Consider the following 19,959-nt stretch of genomic DNA (forward strand, 5'->3'; position numbering starts at 1 on the left):
TGTAGACATGTTTTGCTCACCCTTCTACTGTTGTTGTTGTTTAGGTTGAATTTAAACATCTTCTGTTACCTGCATGTCCTCTCCATTTCACCACAGGTAAGCCAGTTCCTCTTACATGGCAGCGGTTCTGCTTCACATACTTTCTCGACTCCTGATTGTTACAGTCAGTAGGATTGTGAGCCTAGTACTGGTCACCCTTCACCTCCTTGAAGAGGCCTTCCCTCCTCACCCTTATGACAAAGATGAGCTGCTGCTCTTAGTATGAGATGGATAGACACAATAGCTGCAACCATGGACTCAAACATATCAATGACCATGAAGATGGCACAGGACTAGGCAACATTTTATTATGTTATTACAAAAGGTCACCACGAGTTGGAGCTGACTCTGTGGTAACTAACAACAGAAACAGCTTTCAGTATGGGCTCCCACTGAAAAGCATCTGTTTCCATCACAGCTATTATCACACTGCACGCTCTGAAAGCAGGAGCCAGTGTTTCATCTTTGTCCCCAGTACTTATTGCTGTGCTTGGCACATATAGGTGCTCTTCTATCTGTCTGTGGGTCTGATTATCTATCTATTTATCTGTCTGTCTGTCTATTCATTCACCCATCCACCCACCCACCCACCCACCCATCCATCCATCCATCCATCCATCCATCCATCCATCCATCCATCCATCCATCCATCCATCCATCCATCCATCCATCCATCTACTTACCTATCTATTTACTTTTAAATATTCTCAAAACAGAATACTCAGATAATGTTGAGGACTTTTGTTGTACAAGGGGTAATTAACAAAGTTGAAGGTTGATGACTTAGAAAAGTGAAACCATTTGAGAAAAAAAAAAAACCCACACTGCCGTGGAGTCGATTCCAACTCATAGCGACTCTACAGGACAGGGTAGAACTGCCCCATAGGGTTTCCAAGGAGCACCTGGTGAATTTGAACTGCTGATCTTTTGGTTAGCAGCCGTAGCTCTTAACCACTATGCCACCAGGGTTTCCAAAACCATTTGAGGACAATATAATTTCATAATGCATTATTTAGTAATCAAACATGCTATACTTTTGTTTTCTCCTAATTGCATGAACTATCTTTCTGACTGGGCCATGCATTCATGTGTCCTGTGGTCTGGGAGTAGAACGTTCGTCCCACATCTTTTTAAATTACTAAGTCTCCTGAGTCCTGCAGAATACACGGCACCTCTAGATGTTCAAGAAATCAATTCTGAGTGAGTGGAAACATCTGAAGCTTTGGGACAATGAAGTAAACTTACTCGCTTTCCAAAACGTAGAAGTAGCACCCACGAGTGGCACTTAAAGTAATCACTCAACCTCCCAGCCAGGAAGATAAAAAAAACTGCAGAGGTACAAACATCAGATGGACCACTTAGTGAGAGTCCTGAGTTCTGGGGCTTCTGGCCATTCAAAATCCTCATTTAAAGATAAATTCTTCCCTTTGAGGCCATGTGGATTGGGACTCACTCCTGCAAGTGCCTGGCATGATATCAAGGGAGATTTATTAATTTAATAGACCAGAGATTATTACATAAAGAATACTGCCCCGTGGCTGCAATCAAGTCACTCAGTTGGCTGATGGCTTCACTAACACCCTGAGCACTCCTTCCATCTTGTCCCTGATGTGTGGTGAGAGCCAGGCCTGGGCATATGTCTCTGATCCCCACCGGGGGGAAGCTGAGAGGCCTCAGAGCTGTGATGTTTTTGTTTGTTGTTTGTTTGCTGATGATGTTTTGGTAGAAATCTTTATTCAGAGTTCCAACAAAAGATAGAGTGGCCATGAAATGTCCCGATTCTCACCTTTACCACCATTTGCAGGTAGCTTTTGCAGAAGTACCTCCAGTGACTTACACACAAGGAGAGGGCTACGGAGTTGACGGTTGACTACTATGATGATGGCACAATGCTTTTGTAAGAGCCGGCCTAGGACCAAGGGACACCTGAATCAGCTCTTGAGTCTACCCCTGATCCCCGGGTGAGTCACAGGCATTGAGACATCTGCAAACTGAAGCCCAAGTGACAATTTATTATTAGGTAGGAATTTAGACCCAAACCCCAATCAGAACTCTAGTACACTATTGTCATGGATTGAAATGTGTCCCCAGAAATTATCTGTCAACTTAGCTGGGCCATTAGTCCCAGTATTGTGTGATTGTCCAACATTTTATATTTTCCTATATGTTGTAAATCCTATCACTATGCTGTAATAAGATGGATTAGTGGCAGTTATATTGATGAGATATACAAGATTAGATAGTGTCTGAAGCCAATCTCTTTGAAAGCAGCAGAGTGAGAGGGGGACCTCATACCACCAAGAAAGCAGTGCTGGGAGCAGAGCACATCCTTTGGAACCGAGGTTACTGTGCTGAGATGCTCCCAGACCACGGGAAGACTGATGACAAGGACCTTCCTCCAGAGCCAAGAGAGAGAGAAAGCCTTCCCCTGGAGCCGGCACCCTGAATTCAGACTTCTAGCCTACTGGACTGTGAGAGAATAAATTTCGCTTTGTTAAAGCCACTCACTTGTGGTATTTCTGTTACAGCAGCACTAGATGACCAAGACAGCTATCACTGATGCACAGGAAGTACACCTCTCTGAAATATCTTAGAGGCCTTCTATGAAGTTGATTCCATTAAACTCTATCACCTAAGCCACACTCTTGTTTTCAAGACAAGATATGTCGCCCTAGACATATCCAGAGGAACTTTAGCTGTATCAGTTCGAAAGCAAGCAACAACGCCCTTAATGGCTTAGAAGATCCTTCACTTAGCTGAGAGGGTATACCAGGAATCACTTTAGTTCTTTATGAAGTTTTAACGATTTGAGCTTCATCCTCATATTTTGTTTGATTTTGAGAATCTTATTTCCCAGGGATATTCTATATCAGAAACAGTATTGGTTTTTATCCAGCAACTTGAGTTGTTCCCTATATATTCTACTTACAAACTAACCAGATTTTTCTTTACCTTAACTCTTTCTGGAACTTAGAAAATGTACCTAGGACCAACCAGCCAGCACAAGACAATCTTGAAATTTCCTCAGTCAAATCCAACACTCATTGGGTACATTTTCTTTCTTCCAAGTTATCATAGGCAATGGTTTTGCCAATTATTATGATATTACATAACTAGGGTTGAGATTTACCCAACCTAAACTAACAGTCACCCAAACATGTTTCTGGCCCCTTCTATTTCTTCACTTTTCCAACTCCTTTCCACCACTCTTGACCAAAGCCAATGTCACATATTATGTCAGTTTCCAGTTATGGGTTCTGATATCTGTATCAGTTAGTTATTTCTATGTAACAAATCACCCCAAAACTACTGGCTTAAAACAACCATTTAGTTAGCTCGTCATTCTGAGGTTTGGCCATGGACTGGAGTCTCTTGTGACTGGGGCCTGTGTGAGATAGTTATGCTAACTCACCCAGTTTTGTGTGGGCTTTTCATCTTCTATCAGATAGACCAGCCAGCCTCCACATGACTGGACAGCTGATTGCACAGGTATAAGGGAGCCAAGCTGAAACAAAGCAAACAAAAAAAAATTAAACAGGTGAATTCAGAAAGAATTCCCAACTCATAGAATTCTGAGCTAAACACATACGGTTATTTTAGGCCCCAGAGTTTTGGGGTATGGCGAAAAAGCCAACCATTACACCATAGGATTTAAAATATTACAGTTTTACAACTTGTCCCCAAAGTATGTGACAATCCACCCATAAAAAAACGTGAAATCTAATTCCTCTCCCTGTGAATACAGGCTGGCTTTAGCAACTCTCATCTAATGAGTAGAATGAGGTGGAAGCAATGTACTCTGACTTCCAAGGCTAGGTTAGAAAAGGGATACATCTTCCACTTCTCTCTCTCTCTCAGCTTGGGCTTTGGTGCCCTGAGCCGCCATGTTGGAAGTCCAGCTACCCTGAAGTCACCATGCTGGAAAGACCACATAGTGAGCGATGCTGCAGCAGGAGCCCCAGCTGTTCTAATCTCCAGCCCCAGCTGAAGTCAAGTAGAGCAGCGCCGAGCTGCCCCTGCCAATCCCTGCCTGAAGTGTAGCTTCATGAGCAAAATACACATTGCTGTAGTCCTACATAGCCATTGTTGTGGGTGAGCTGTTGAAGCTAATACGCTAGGATTCTCTGACTTATATAGCTTCTGTGCATCTATTATCTGATCTTTAAACATACCCTCAGCATCTATTCTTTGATAGTATAATTTTTAATTGGTGGACCTTTTGGCCAACAATCTGTATAGGTGGAATTTTACTGAACTGAACAATGTGTATCCCTTTAGCAGTTGTCTCCAGTAACACCACAACTAGGATTATTGGGAGGCCATGATAAGGGAAAAAAAAGAAAATACCAGTGGAATATACCACCATATTTTAGGACACTTGATGGCCAATACATTGTAAATGTAGGGCAGTGAGTGTACACGTGCATATGTGCATATATGTTTTGTGTATACACACACACACTGGGATTTCAGAAGAAATTATAACTACCACATATATTATGGTAGTGTATGTGTATGTGTGTATTAATATAGGTACATTAAGACATACATATACTTTTAAATATTGACTACACCATGTACTGCCAAAAGGACAAACAAATCTGTCTTGGAAGAAGTACAACCAGAATGTTCTTCAGAAGCAAGGATGACAAGACTACGTCTCATATATTTCAGACATGTTATCAGGAGGGATCAGTCCCTGAAGAAGGACATCATGCTTGGTAAAGTAAAGTGTCAGTGAAAAAAGAGGAAGACCCTCAATGAGAGAGATTGACACAGTGGCTCCAACAATGGGCTCAAGCATAGCGATAATTGTGAGGATGGCGCAGGACTGGGCAGTGTTTTGTTCTGTTATGCATAGGGTAGCTATGAGTCAGAACCGACTCAACGGCACCTAACAACAACAACATAACTTTTAAAATAATTAAATATATTTATGATAGGGTGCGTACTCACTTTTTTAAACTTACGTGTGTTTAAAATTTAAAAACATAATACAAAACACGGGTGATAAATGAATTAAGCCATGATTGTTGCTACCCACCGATGTCCTCAATGCATGTACCGATCACTTCATTCTTTAAATCAAGAGCATAAAAATAAGCAACACTGTTCTGCACTGGAATATGTGTTCAGTTATTCTGAGTGGCTTTCAAGTTGATAGTCAAGAGCTATCATTATTTCAAAAGCTATTAGTTCCTATAGATTAAATTATATCTAATGCTCTCCATCCCCACCCCATTAAAATAACAGGACGTTTTACATGGCTCACTCAGCTTGCTCAGGGGCACCATTAACATCATTAGAAACTCAACACTGTGAACTGACAGGTATTAAATGGAGCCTATGAGAAGATTCTGGAGCCCTGGTGGTGCAGTGTAAGAGCTCGGCCGCTAACCAAAAGTCGTCAGTGTGAGTCCACCAGCCACTTTCTATGGAGCAGTTCTACTCTGTCCTGTAGAGTCACTACGAGTTGGAATCAACTTGACGACAATGGGTTACATGATGAAATTCTAAAGAGCACTTGTACCGCAGTGGTTAAAGTGCTTGGCTGCTAACTGAAATGCTGGTGGTTCAAACAAGCTGCTCAGAAGGATAAAAATGTGCCAGTCTGTTTCCACAAGTATTTACAGACTTGGAAACCTTATGGGGCAGTTCTACTCTGTCTTATAGGGTCACTATGAGTTGGAATTGAATCAATGGCAATGGGTTTTATGATGAAATTCTGAAGCCGGGCTCTATTTGGAGGAAACCCAAGTGTCTCACCTGAGTGGGGATATCTGAGGAATTCTGTCAACAGAAAACATAATTCTCAACGCAGGGCAGACTACACTATAGTATTTCCAGCTTTTTGAAGAATTTTATTTATTTTGTTGTTGTTAAGAATATACACAGCAAACCATACACCAATTCAACAGTTTCTGCATGTACAATTCAGTGACATTAGTTGCATTCTTCAAATGGTACAACCATTCTCACCTTCCATTTCTGAGTTGTTTCTCCCCCATTAACAGAAGCTCATTAAGATCCCTATCTAATCTTTCGAGTTGCTGTTGTCAATTTGATTCCATATTGGCAGTTCTTAAAGGAGTCTGAGACCACGTTATATTTCAGATTAAGAAAATATTCTTACCAGGAGTGAGGTTACACGGCATGGTTAAGTCAGCACAGTGGGTGAAGACAGAGTTAAGAAAAGATCTTCCTTTCAGAAGAGTATCATCAAGCACTTAGAATGTGTCAGTCCCCGTAGAAAGTGAAGGAATAAGACAGACCTGGTCTTAGGGTCTCAAATTCTAACAAAATAGACATATAAGCAAATGAATTTATAAAGTCCTGTCATAAATTCAAGAAGGAATCACTGTAAAAGGGGTATAACCGCATCCCTATTCTTCAGAGGTGACCTACGCATCTCCTTAATGTGCCCCACTGGGCTGGCACAGAGATGCCAGCAGAGGACCACAGAAACTATTTTACATAAATGCCTAGTCTACTTCACCATCGGGTCTTGTTTCTTCACTTGAAACATATACAGAAAATTACAGAGAAGAATAAAGCAGTAGCTATTTCTCCTACTTCCCAGAATCAAATACAGTTAGAATATAGGCATTATTTATTTTCATCTTTTATAGAGAGATGATTTCATTGTTTATGAAATGGTACATGGTTATTTTAAGAAGTAAAATGCAGGAAAAAGATTAAAATGGGGGGGGGAAAGTCCTGCAAATCCCACTACTGAGCAGAATAATGTCTGTAATGTTAGGCACCTCTATCACAGACATATTTCAGGAATTATAGGCAAATACAAAGGAGGCCTGGTGGTACAGTGGTTAAGCACTCAGCTGCTAAAAGAAAGGTCGGCTGTTCAAACCCACCAGCTGCTTCAAGGGAGAAAGATGTGCCAATCTGCTTCTATAAAGAGACTACAGTTCTCCTCTGCCCTGCGGGGCTGCTATGAGTTGGAATCGACTTCATGGCAACAGGCAGAAGCAGACAAACATGTCAGGGGTAGATAAGTCAAAGGAATGGAAGGTTTTATAAAAATAGGACCAGTTTCCTCCACGCTATTCTGTTTCTTTCTTCGGCCACCCATTAATTTATGCCACTTCCCTTGTCTAATTTATATTGCTAAACAATCTCATTGATGTCAATATATTTTGCTTATTTCCTGGAGCATCAGAGAAGGGGCATTTTGTGAAGTATTTTCAGCTTGGTACTTTAACATAGCAGTGTTTCATTTGCTCTTTATCTGCTTTATCTAGCTTTTCACTATTTAGTATTTATATTTATCTTCTAGTTTAGGTAGTTTATTCTGGTCCCTTCCATCTGGCAGCTTTTAGACTCCTCTTTACCCCATGCCATTCATTCTTTACTACTGCTTGGACAGCTCCAGTGTTTTGAGCACCAAGCTAAGTCCTGGTCATTGTCCTCCACAGGGAAGATGGACATAAACTTAAGAGACAAAAAATTATCACAAATACCTATGAAGGAAATGGGGTCCTGGTGGGGCAGTGGATAAGGGCTACAGCTGCTAACCAAAAGGTCAGCAGTTCGAATCCACCAGCCACTCACTGGAAACCCTATAGGGCAGTTCTACTCTGTCCTATAGGGCTGCTACCAGTCGGAATTGACTCAATGGCAATGAATTTGGTTTCAGTTTTATGAAGGAAACAAAAGAATCAAAGTAGAGGTCTCTTTTAGATAGAATAGACAGGAAGTGATAATGAAGCCCAAACCTAAAGACTGACAAGGCCTGCACTAACACAGTGCCTGGCACAGAGTACCTGCTTATCCTTATTCCATGAATGTATTAATATGAAGACTGGACAAAAGAACTTTTAAGGAGAGGGACGTACAAGTGCACAAACCATTTTGCTGGGCTCAGATTCCCTAAGTGATTCCCCTTTCTGGTTTTGGTATTTTCTAAAATTATAATGATAGTGAAAATAAGTATTGTTATCTTTATGGTTATCTTGTATTGACACTAGAGAGCAGGAACTGGTCTAATTACGTTATATTAATATCTCAACTAACTCTAGCAAAAACATAAGGTAAAGATGTGTGTAGAGCCCTGGTGGCACAGTGGTTAAGAGCTCAGCTGCTAACCAAAGGGTGGGCAGTTCAAATCCACCAGCTGCTCCTTGGAAACCCTATGGGGCAATTCTACTCTATCCTATAGGGTCGCTGTGAGTCAGAATTGACTCGGCAGCAATTTTTTTTTCTTTTTTTTGGTGTTTACAGATAAAGAATATGCAGCTAAAAGAGGTTAACTAAATTAGCCAAGACCATAGAGCTATTGGACAGAGAATGAATTTGAATACCTGTCTACCTGTCTGTGAAGCCAATGGCCCACATCAATGATGCTGTCATATGTTCTGACATGACCAACTACTTGCTCAGCCCACATCTCATGGAACATACCAGGTGAGTAGTCTTTCCAGAGAGTACCTAGGTGGTGCAGATGGTGAATGTGCTTTCTGTTAAGAGAAAGGTTGGCTGCTACAGTCCACCTGAAGGCACCTCAGAAAACCAACCATCAGAAACCCTATGGAGCACAGATCTACTCTGATACACACGGGGTCACCATGAGTTGGAGTCAACTCAATGGCAACTGTTTAACTGGTTAATCTGCCCAGCACCATCAAGGGTAGGAAAACAGATTCTGAGAAAATGTAGTCATGTGGAGTGGTTAAAGCCCAAATACACGGCCAGATATACCTGGATTCAAACTTAGGTCTAGACACTTGCAAGATATATATAATCTTGAACACATGTCATATCCAAATCACTTTGGTTTCAACACCTGTACCATGGAGATAATGATACATCAATTCTTATGAGGATTAAATGATATAATGTAAATAGATGTTATCGCTGAGCACTGTGCCTAAAAGTTGATTGTTTAGTGAGATGTGGGAAAAGAGAAGAGAGCAGGAAGTAGCTGGTTTGTACGTTCAGAAGAGACCTGGACGGCTTCGTAGAAGATGTGACAAATGAGTTTGGATTCGAAGGATGAATATGAGTTTGAAAAGTAGAGAGAAAGGAAAAATGTTCTAGATATATGGTTTGCACTCAACTGTTTTTTTTGTTAACCTAAAGGTTGGCAGTTCACACCCAGTCAGTCGTATCTCTGAAGAAAAATCCTGGCAATCTGCTTCCATTAAGCTGACAGCCAAGAAAACCCTATGGAACAGTTCTACTCTGTAACACATGAGATCACCATGAGTCAGAGTCGACTCAACAACAACTAACAACATGCACGATGACAGGAGACAGATTGCCTCGCTGGAAGTCACACGTCGGCATTCAGTTTTTCTACATTAGCTTAAAGCAAGATGAGGGCACTGAGGTGTAGATTTCTGCTTACAGAAATGTTGGTGATATTTTTAAAACAACACTCATCGTAATAATGATTATAACGAAAGGCCAGAAAAGAAGGAAGAACGCCCTCCTCGGATCACCATTTATTTCATTTTCTAAACAAACAGGGCCTGGAAGGATTTATTTTTGGTTACTTTTTTTTAAGTGTCAAAGTCTCTTCCTGCACTTATTATACAGATTAGAAGTTCTCCTAGGCAAAGAGTTTTCAAAATTATGATGTTCACATAATGTTAAATGCTAATAATTTTCTTCTTCCTTTCCTAACACTTTGGAGTTCCAGCTGGGCCCAGAACTCTAAGTGTGAAGCTCAAGTAAGGAAGCTGGGATGGGAGGTATTTTGAGAAGGGAGAGCGAGCTGAAATACCGAACATGCCCCTGAAGAAGACGGGTGCTCTGCTATTTACAGCTAAATTTAGCAGCCTTGAGAAATTAGAGGAGTTTTTCATTAGCATCTTATCTCTCTATGTTCACCAGCACCATTTGGTAGGAATCAAATTAAAATCTCAACAGCTATTATCCTTGCTGGAATCATTAAATACTCTAGTTTGGGTGGAATTATTAAGGAGGAAAGGGAGGATGGCTTGTTGACAGCCTACTGGGTATCACTGCTTCGGTGAATCCTCCCAATGTGGTAAGAGCTACCTTCTCTCACCTTCAAGGAGGAAAGGAACACACAGGGAGGGGAAGCAGTTTGCCTCAGGTCACACAGCTAAAAAGTGACGGTGCTGGAATACTGTTGTTGTTAGTTGCTGTTGAGTCAGCTCCAACCCATGCCTGGCAGCTTTATGTATAACAGAAAACGTTGCCCGGTCCTGGGCCCTCTTCGCAATCGGTGGTATGCTCGAATGCGATGCTATGGCCTCTGTGTACTTCGAATGACTTCCAACCTAGGGAGCTCATCTTCCAGCACTTATCAGACAGTGTTCTGTTGTGGTCCATAAGGTTTTTACTGGTTAATTTTCAAAAGTAGATTGCCAGCCCTTACTTCCTAGTTGATCTTAGTCTGGAAGCTGTGCTGAAACCTGTCCACCATGGGTGACCCTGTGCCATAGCTTCCAGCATCACAGCAGCCACTAGACTAGCGATGGCCAGAATCCTAGCTCTCCTCAGATATTAAAGCCCATTTGTAAAACATGTTGCCATGGGTTGGCTTAGGCTATTACTATGTACAGTAGGTGTCCTTTATCTCTAACAAAGTCTATGTCACATATACGTGTACACTTGCACTGGTAGTTAATGTACAATGGAAGCTCACTCATGGATTTTCTTCTGTATGTAGTATATTACCCTGCACAATAAGATCTGGAGACTTGTGAATTAAAAAGCACCTATACTGGGGTCTTAAACACTAGCAAGTAGCCATCTAAGATGTATTCATTGGTCTCAACCCACCTAGAGCAAAGGAGAATGAAGAATACCAAAGACATAAGGTAAAGATGAGCCCAAGAGACAGAAACGGCTACATAAACCAGAGAGTCCATCAGACTGAAACTGGAAGAACTAGATGGTACCCAGCTACCACGGATCACTGCCTTGACAGGAAAGACAGCAGAAAATCCCTCATGGAGCAGGAGAACAGTGGGATGCAGATCTCAAATTCTTGTAAAAAGGCTAGATTTAATGGTCAGACTAAGACTAGAGTGACCTCGAAGGTCATGGTGCCCAGACTCTTTGTTAGCCGAAGACTGGACCCATTCCCAAAGCCAACTCTTCAGACAGGGATTGGACTAGACTATAATACAGAAAATGATACGCGTGAGGAGTGAGCTTCTTGGCTCAAGCAGACCCATGAGACTATGTGAGAAGCTCCTGTCTGCAGCAGAGATGAGAAGGCAGAGGGGTACAGGAGCTGGCTGAATGGACTTGGGGAATACAGGGTGGGGAGAAGGATTAAGGGTAGAGCAGCTAGGAGTACACAGCAAGGGTGTGTATAACTTTTTGTACGAGAGGCTGACTTGATTTGTAAACTTTCACTTAAAGCACAATAAAAAAAAAGCACACACATTTAAAAAAATAGAAAGGACAAAACTCTAAAACCTTGTGTTTAAATAGATGGTAGTATTAAGGGAGAAGAAATCAATTATTCAAAAACTCCAGGATGTGGAAAGAAACTGAAAAGCATAAACTTCATTTCAGAGCATCCTGGTATTCAAAGCAAACACAGAAGCAAATTATATTAAGTCACTCATTACTTAATAAAAGGTTGAGCATCAGTTTGCCAAGAAAGATAAATCTGTCTGGAGTTTGCACTTTGTAATATTTAGTGCGGATCTGTACATTATTACACAACCCAACAGTGGGCTTTTTGGGGCAGGACAGTGATTCCAAATATTTATGAACCCCATGCATTACCATGAATTGCATGACAATGGCCTACCAGTCATCCTGCCACCTGATTGGAGGAAGGTGTGGGTTCCTCAGGCTGTCTGAAGGCTGAATAATCTCCCCACTTTTGTTTCTACCATTCCAAATCACCCTCTAGACATTTGCAGCCATCTCCCTTTAATGCACTGTCTTAGTTATCTAGTGCTGCCATTACAGAAATACCACATGCAGATGGCTGAAACAAACAGAGTTTATTCTGTCACAGTCTAGGAGACTAGAAGTCCGAATTCAAGGTGCCAGTTCCAGGGGAAGGCTTTCTCTCTCTGTTGGCTCTGTGGGAAGGTCCTTGTCATCAATCTTCCCCTGGTCTAGGAGCTTCTGAGCACAGGGACCCAGGGTCCAAAGGACATGCTCCTCTCCTGGTTCATCATTCTTGATGGTAGGAGGTCCCTCTCTTTCTCTGCTAGCTTCTCTCCTCTATATCTCAAAAGAGATTGAATCAGGGTGCATCCTAATCCTCTAGATTGAGTCTTGCCTGATGAAAATAACGGCCTCTAATTCTGCCTCATTAACATCATAGAGGTGGGATTTATGACAGACAGGATAACCACATCAGATCACAAAGTGGTGGACAACCACACAATACTGGGGATCATGGCCTAGCCAAGTTGACACACATTTTTGGGGGACACAGTTCAATCCATAACAGGCACCTTCATCTTTTGTCTCCAGCTCCTGTGATGCTTTCTATTCTGCACCATTTTCTGACCTCTGCATACATCTGCCACGTTATTTAGATTCACCCTTTCATCTAATTTTCGAATTCACCTTCTGCCTTATCTCTGCCTTTCCAAGTTTGGTTAATTTGTACTGGGACAAAAAAAAATAATCACTCACTTTCAAAACCTTTAACAATCCATGTGGATCGGGTGAGCAGACATACACTCACCTGCTTACACGCTTACATACCTGCAGTCCCACATGATATTGCATTTCACAAGACAGTGGGTAAAGCTTATCTCATCACTGAGTGCCACAAGCAAATGTGCTATTGGTGAAGGAGACAGTGAGTGGGTGAATGTGGGCATGGGATCCGACAGGACTGGACTCGGAGGGTCAGAAGAGGTCCCACTCCATCCTAGGGAAAGAGGCATCTAGGGTGTACAGCAGCTTCCTGTGCTGCAGCTCGGCCAGTCACATCCCTGGTGTCATCCACTGCTCAACATCCTTCCACGTCTCCTCCTTTGATGGTAAAGGCAAAGCGCTTACCCAACCCAGAAGCCCTGTCATAGTTCTGTACATTCTGCCTCTACAACCCCATCTGTAATTACTTTCTGCTTTGCTGATTTCTTCTGCTCAGCCACTCTGGCTCTCTTTCATTTCCTCAATGAAGCCACATATCCTGCTGCCTCAGGGCCTTTGCTTACACTGTTGCTGCAGTGAATGCTCAGTAAACATCCCTCTCCACCCAGATGCTTATTCGGCTTTCAATAATCAGCTGAAAAGTCACCTTTTTTAGGGAATGCTTGCTAACTCTACAAGACTCCCCCTCTTATGTTCTCTTAAAAAAACAGTTGCCCAGGGTCCAGAGACCATGGTTTCAGGGGACATCTAAGTCAATTGGCATAATAAAATCTATTAAGAAAACATTCTGCATCCCACTTTGAAGAGTGGCGTCTGGGGTCTTAAACACTAGCAAGCAGCCATCTAAGATGCATCAATTGGTCTCAACCCACCTGGATGAAAGGAGAATGAAGAACACCAAGGACACAAGGCAATTATGAGCCCAAGAGACAGAAAGGGCCACATGAACCAGAGACTACATCATCCTGAGACCAGAAGAACTAGATGGTGCCCGGCTACAACTGATGACTGCCCTGACGGGGAGCACAACAGAGAACCCCTGAGGGAGCAGGAGACCAGTGGGATGCAGACCCCAAATTCTCATAAGACCAGGCTTAATGGTCTGACTGAGACTAGAAGGACCCTAGTGTTCATGGCCCCCAGACCTTCTGTTGTCCCAGGACAGGAACCATTCCCGAAGCCAACTCTTCAGACATGGATTGAACTGGACAATGGGTTGGAGAGGGATGCTGGTGAGGAGTGAGCTTCTTGGATCAGGTGGACACTTGAGACTATGTTGGCATCTCCTGCCTGAAGCGGAGATGAGAGGGTAGAGGGGGTTAGAAGCTGGCGAAATGGACATGAAAAGAGAGAGTGGAGGGAGGGAGTGGGCTGTCTCATTAGGGGGAGAGTAATTGGGAGTGTGTAGCAAGGTGTATATGGGTTTTTGTGTGGGAGACTGACTTGATTTGTAACTTTCACTTAAAGCACAATACTACTACTAAACAATAAGAAATATAAAAAATAAAAAAAACCCAGCTGCCCTCAAATCAGTTCCAACCCATGGAGCCTCCAACTCATGGCAACTCCATGTGTTCAGAGAACTGTGCTCCATATGGTTTCCAATGGCTGATCTTTCAGAATAGATCACCAGGCTTTTCTTCCAAGGTGTCTCTGGGTGGACTCAAACCTTCAACCTTTGGGTTAGGAGTCTAGCATGTTAACCATTTACACCAGCCAGGGACTCCTTCTTTGTCCAGCTCCATATAAAATTATTTTTCAGGAAATAAGTAACAACGAGTGGACCCCAAACAGGCATCAATGGATGGTTTTAACTACACATTTATTTATCTATTCAAGCTACAAGGCGGGCCACAGTTGTTTATTGATTTCCCTCGTCTGAAATAGATGGCTTTGTTTAGCTCTGAAGAAGTGAACAATTTTCCTGACACCAACCTCTTGTTTAATAGTTTTGGAATAATCTATATTTCATTAAGATGATGACTTATTACACCTCGCCTTCTGCTGTCTTGCAAACTATTGATTTAAGTCAGTTTAGCACTTGCATCCCATCTAATAAATCGGTCCCGATCGGCAGCACGGCCTTCTGTGCTCATCCCTCACTATATAAACACTGGCCTAGCATATGTTAGAACACTTCCATAGATTTGTTTTCTCGACAAGATCCTTCCCTTCTAAACCCTCCCACTGGAACCGTCGCCACATTTTTTTTTTTTTTTTAATAATCCACATAAAACTTTTAGATAAGTAGAGGGCACCACGATCGATAGTCATAGTGTGATTTATTGGCAGAGGGAGCATTCCACTAAATCCTCCCTGTAAATCCAGTGTGCAAAGTAGTTAATACAGTAATCCATCTCCTGGATATTTTAAACAGGGCATTAATGGGCTTGAAAGGCAGAGTGGCTGTGAATCACCTGCCTGTGATGTAGGTAGTTAAAGACTTTATTAGCTCAAATGCTTCAAGCTCAGCGCAGCCTTCTGCTACTCCCCCCCAACCCTCTAGGCCCTAACCCATTCATCTTAGCTCAGAGGTGCTTTTTCTGGGAATGTCTGCTTCCTGCTCTGCCCGGCATTCCAGTCATCTTTTACCTGGATGCTGTGTCCTCCCGAAAGTCATTGAGGGTACTAAACTGAAATTGTAAGTCATTTTCTATTCCCTATTTTATTTACCCCTCCTAGGGTCAGTTTTTCCACTCTGGTTCTTCCCTCTCAAGGCTTTTTTTTTTTTTTTTTTAATTTCAAATGTCTATGGAAGAATTCGGTTGGTATGTGGACCACATACATGGCTTCTCTCTTAAGTTCTCTAGAATACTTTACTTGCAGAGCTGTAGATGTTGTAGAAGCATAGCAAAAGGCATGCTATCTGCGTAAGGATTCCCACGTGTCACAGGTGAACATTTGAACAAGGTCTTAAAGATGATTAGGGAATCGTAGGGTGGACAAGGGAAACCCTCCATGAGATGGACTGACACAGCAGTCCCAACAGTTGACTCAGACACACCAACAGGCATGAAGCTGGTGCAGGACCAGGCCACAGATGTTCTTCTTTACGTAAGTTTGTCACAAGTCAGAGCCCACTCAATGGCAACTAGCAAGGAGGTAGGAAATGGAACAGAGTATTCCAAACCGGTACCTGCTTAACGGTTGAGAAGCTTAAAAAGGCACAATGATTTCCAGGAATGGTAATTAGCTTGATGTAGTTAAAGCATGTCACCATTGTGTGCCATCAAGTCAATTTTGACTCATAGCAGCCCTATGTGACAGAGTAGAAGTGTCCCAGAGGGCTTCCTAGGCTGTCATTTTTAAGGGCACATATTGCCAGATCTTTTCTCCTGCAAAGTGGCTGGTGGGTTTGAACCACTGACCTTTCAGTTAGCAGCCAAGTTAGCACCATCAGAGCTCCTTAAAGTATGGGGTTATAAATATCAGTGGTGGGAGATGAGCACAGGAAAAGAGATTCAGGCCAATTTGCAGACTTTAATACATAAGAACCACTTGCTGAGTGAATGAATATATGTATCAATCACTCAAACAAACGACACATCAGTTGGTACACACATGCTCATGGTCACACTCTCCTTCACAGACACAGTGTCTTCTGTTTTGTTCTTACTAATTGTTGTCGTCTGTTGCCATGCAGTTGGCTCTGACTCACTGCAGCCTTACACATAAACAGAACAAAATGTTGCCTGGTTCTGTGCCATCTTCATGATCACAGGTATGTTTCAGGCAATTTCTGTAGCTATTGTGTCAATCCATCTCATGGAGGATCTCCCTGCTAATTAATACATCTTTTTTATTCTTACTGTAACATTTAAAAAGAAGTCAGGATAATTGCCTTACTCCTTCGGAAAATTTGCTGACCTCTGATGTAGCATCAAAGTACTTCGCTATCTCTTTCCTTTAAACCACGTAATAGCTTTTATGTCCTTGAAGGTGACACTAATTAGGTCAGGAACATTGTCACACTTATTTCCAACTCTTTACACCTTAGATTTGATAAAATACACTGAACCGACACATCAGCTGGTCCTTTCAACTTATTAATCCAAGAATCCATCTGTTCAATTTGAGGCTCTAACAACACTACTATCAAAGCCAGATGGGCTAGTTTGTCCTTCCACTCAAAAGCACCAGCATTTTAGAAACCTAGCACAAGGACTTTCTAGCATAAGGACTTTCTGCTTTCCTTACCCACAGATGAGAGGGCATTTCCTATGTATGACCTCTATAGTCTGAGATTTGTACGCTGGGACCATGTCCCAGAAAAGTAATACGAAGAAAATGAAACACCTCGCATTCTCCCTGTCCTTTGAGTCAGCATTTTATGATTAAGAAACTTTATTCAGATAAAACTTTCCAAATAGCATCCATTATAGAACGTCCTTGGGAATGCTGAATCGCTCTATTGGACTCATTGTCCTCGGTTGTAATGTCAAAGGAGGATTTATGGAATAACAATGGCAATAATGTCAAATCCAGAGCAAATTGGTAGTTATGTATGGAAGTCAGTTTGGGGAGGCATCCAGGGAAATGCCTGCCTGGGTCTCAGGCTGACTGCATTTAGCCACCACACACTGGATTGTTAATAAGGATGAGGAAGAGAGAAGAAGGAAAGTACGTGAAGTTGAGATGTGCAGCTGTCTCAATCCTAAACTCAGTTCCTATTCCACTCAGCCCCTAGGATCCCTGTACAGAATTTAGGGGAAGTATCTGGCTTCTGCCATGGATCTGGGCACATCATCTGGCCCCACCACTTGTGTTTGCTGTTGTTATTCTTAGGTGAGGTTGAGTCAGTTCTGATTCATAGCGACCCCATGTACAAGAGAACAAAACACTGCCTGGTCCCGTGCCATCCTCACAACCATTACTGTGTTGAAGCCCATCGTTGCAGCCACTGTGTCAATCCATGTCATTGAGGGTATTCCTCTTTTTCGCTGACCTCCAGCTTTACCAAACGTGATGTCCTTCTCCAGGGACTGGTCCCTCTTGAAAACACATCCAAACTAAGTGAAACGAAGTCTTGCTAGCCTCACTTCTAAGGAGCATTCTGGCTGTACTTCTTCCAAGACAGATTTGTTTGTTCTTCTGGCAGTCCATGGTATATTCAATATTTTTCACCAACAACATCATTCAAAGGCATCAATTCTTCTTCGGTCTTCCTTATGCATCGTCCAGCTTTCAAATGCCTATGAGGCAACTGAAAATACTATGGCTTGGGTCAGGCCCACCTTAGTCCCAAAGTGGCATCTTTTATTTTTACCACTTTAAAGAGGTCTCTTGCAACAGATTTGCCCAATGCAATCAATGAATGCGTCTTTCGATTTCTTGACTGCTGCTTCCACGGATGTTAATTGTGGATCCAAGAAAAACCAAATCCTTTACAACTTCAATATTTTCTCCATTTATCATGATGTTGCTTATTGGTCCAGTTGTGAGGATTTCTGTTTTCTTTATGTTGAGGTGTTATCTGCTTATATTTGGGTCCTCACAATTTTGGCATCCTACCTGGGCTCTGACTCGTCTCTACTCAGACCCTTGCACATTGTGTTGTCATACAACCTAGTATTGGGTCTAGTATCCATTTCCAGAATTTTCAATGATAGCAGACCTTCTTTGAATTTTGTTTATTGGCAAAAACCCAATTATATCAGGACTTGGATACTGAAACTTAATTTGAACAAAATGTGTTCAATTAACATCACTTACATAACTAATTTCTTGAACGCAAGAAATTGAACCTAAGAAACATGTAAGAGAAAATTCCTGCCTATTTGCTCTGAAGTGAATAGAGGCCAATATCAGTGTTTTCATAAAGAATGTCACAAATTTATTACCAGAAACAATGTTGAACTTTATTTCTTTAGCTGTAACAAGGATGTTTTAACCACACTCTCATTTGTCATTAAAATTCTGTGGTCTCAATTTTGCAAATATGTAATTAACTTTCACACAACATCTTCTACAAACTTTTGTTGATAGTTGTATTTATTTATATGTGTGTTTGATCGTTTGCTTATTTCTTTATCTATCAGATATGTATAGCTCTTACTTCCTGGGTGCCAGACATCATTCTAAATGTACCAGAAATATTATTCATATGACATAAAAACCTATGAGATAAACACTGTTATGTGCTCATTTTAGAGATAAGGTTACTGAATCAGGTATTTTAAGTTATTTGCTATCTTGGTTTCTTAGTGCTATTATAACAGAAATAACACAAGTGGGTGACTTTAACAAAGAGAAATTTATTTTCTCACAGTTTAGGAGACTAGAAGTCTGAATTCAGGGTGTCAATTCTAGGAGAAGGCTCTCTCTGTAAGCTCTGGAGAAAATCCTTGTCTCTTCTTTGCAGTTCTTCTGTGCATTCCTTGATGATTTCCATGTGGCATATACCTTTCTTGCTTCTGTGCTCCTTTCATATCTCAAAAATGATTGGCTTTAGACACACCTTACACTGCTATGGCCTCATTAGCACAACAAAGAAAACCCTATTCCCAAATGGAATCACATGTACAAGGGCTAGAATTTCAACACATTTTGAGGAGACAATTCAATCCGTAACATCTGTCCAAGGTCAAACAGCTTGTAGGTGGAAGAGTTAGGATTCTGTTTCCATGTGCTGACCATAACTATGGTCAGCACTCAATGACTGGTAGAGATGATATTAGTTTTAAAATGATTATTACAGATGATGCCACTTGTTCTAAGCCAGTTACAAGTTGCTTTGTTTTAATTGTCTTGAAGCTATCTCTGTGTAACCTGTTCTTCGTCTCTAGGTCAACATAAATTTTTATTCCATGTGATAGAATATATAGTATCTACAACTCTGAGCTCTCTTAGAAAAGTGCTTTTCGAAAACCCCATGAATGATTCCAAAGCAGAGCAGCTGTGGGTGGAGCTCCGAGGCTGATATCCAGGGATCTGACCTTGCTTCAACCACAGCAGCTCTGCTTCTTATCAACTTTATAATTAGGTATTTTAACTGTCAAAAAACAGTCTTCTGACATTGAAAGCAATTTTGAAAAGCACTACGTTTATCTTTTTTAACATTAAACTTATCAGTTTTTTCAACTATTTCTCTTGTGAGATAGTTTTCTAAAACCCTCTGCACTCTATTAACCTTTCTTGGCCTGGAATCTGGCTTGTCAGTGTCCACCTGTGCATAGGAAGTTCGTAATTATGACTCTGCATTTTGTATATTGGGATGGCAGGGACAAGGAGAAGATCCAAACAACTCAACACTCACCTGAAATTATTTCTTCATCTTGTCTACTTTCAGTGCCTGTTATGGATTGCATTGTGTCCCCCCGAAAAATGTATGTCAACTTGGCTAGTCCATGGTTC

The sequence above is a fragment of the Loxodonta africana genome, chromosome 14 (genome assembly GCF_030014295.1).
Source record: "Loxodonta africana isolate mLoxAfr1 chromosome 14, mLoxAfr1.hap2, whole genome shotgun sequence".
Taxonomy (NCBI): domain Eukaryota; kingdom Metazoa; phylum Chordata; class Mammalia; order Proboscidea; family Elephantidae; genus Loxodonta; species Loxodonta africana.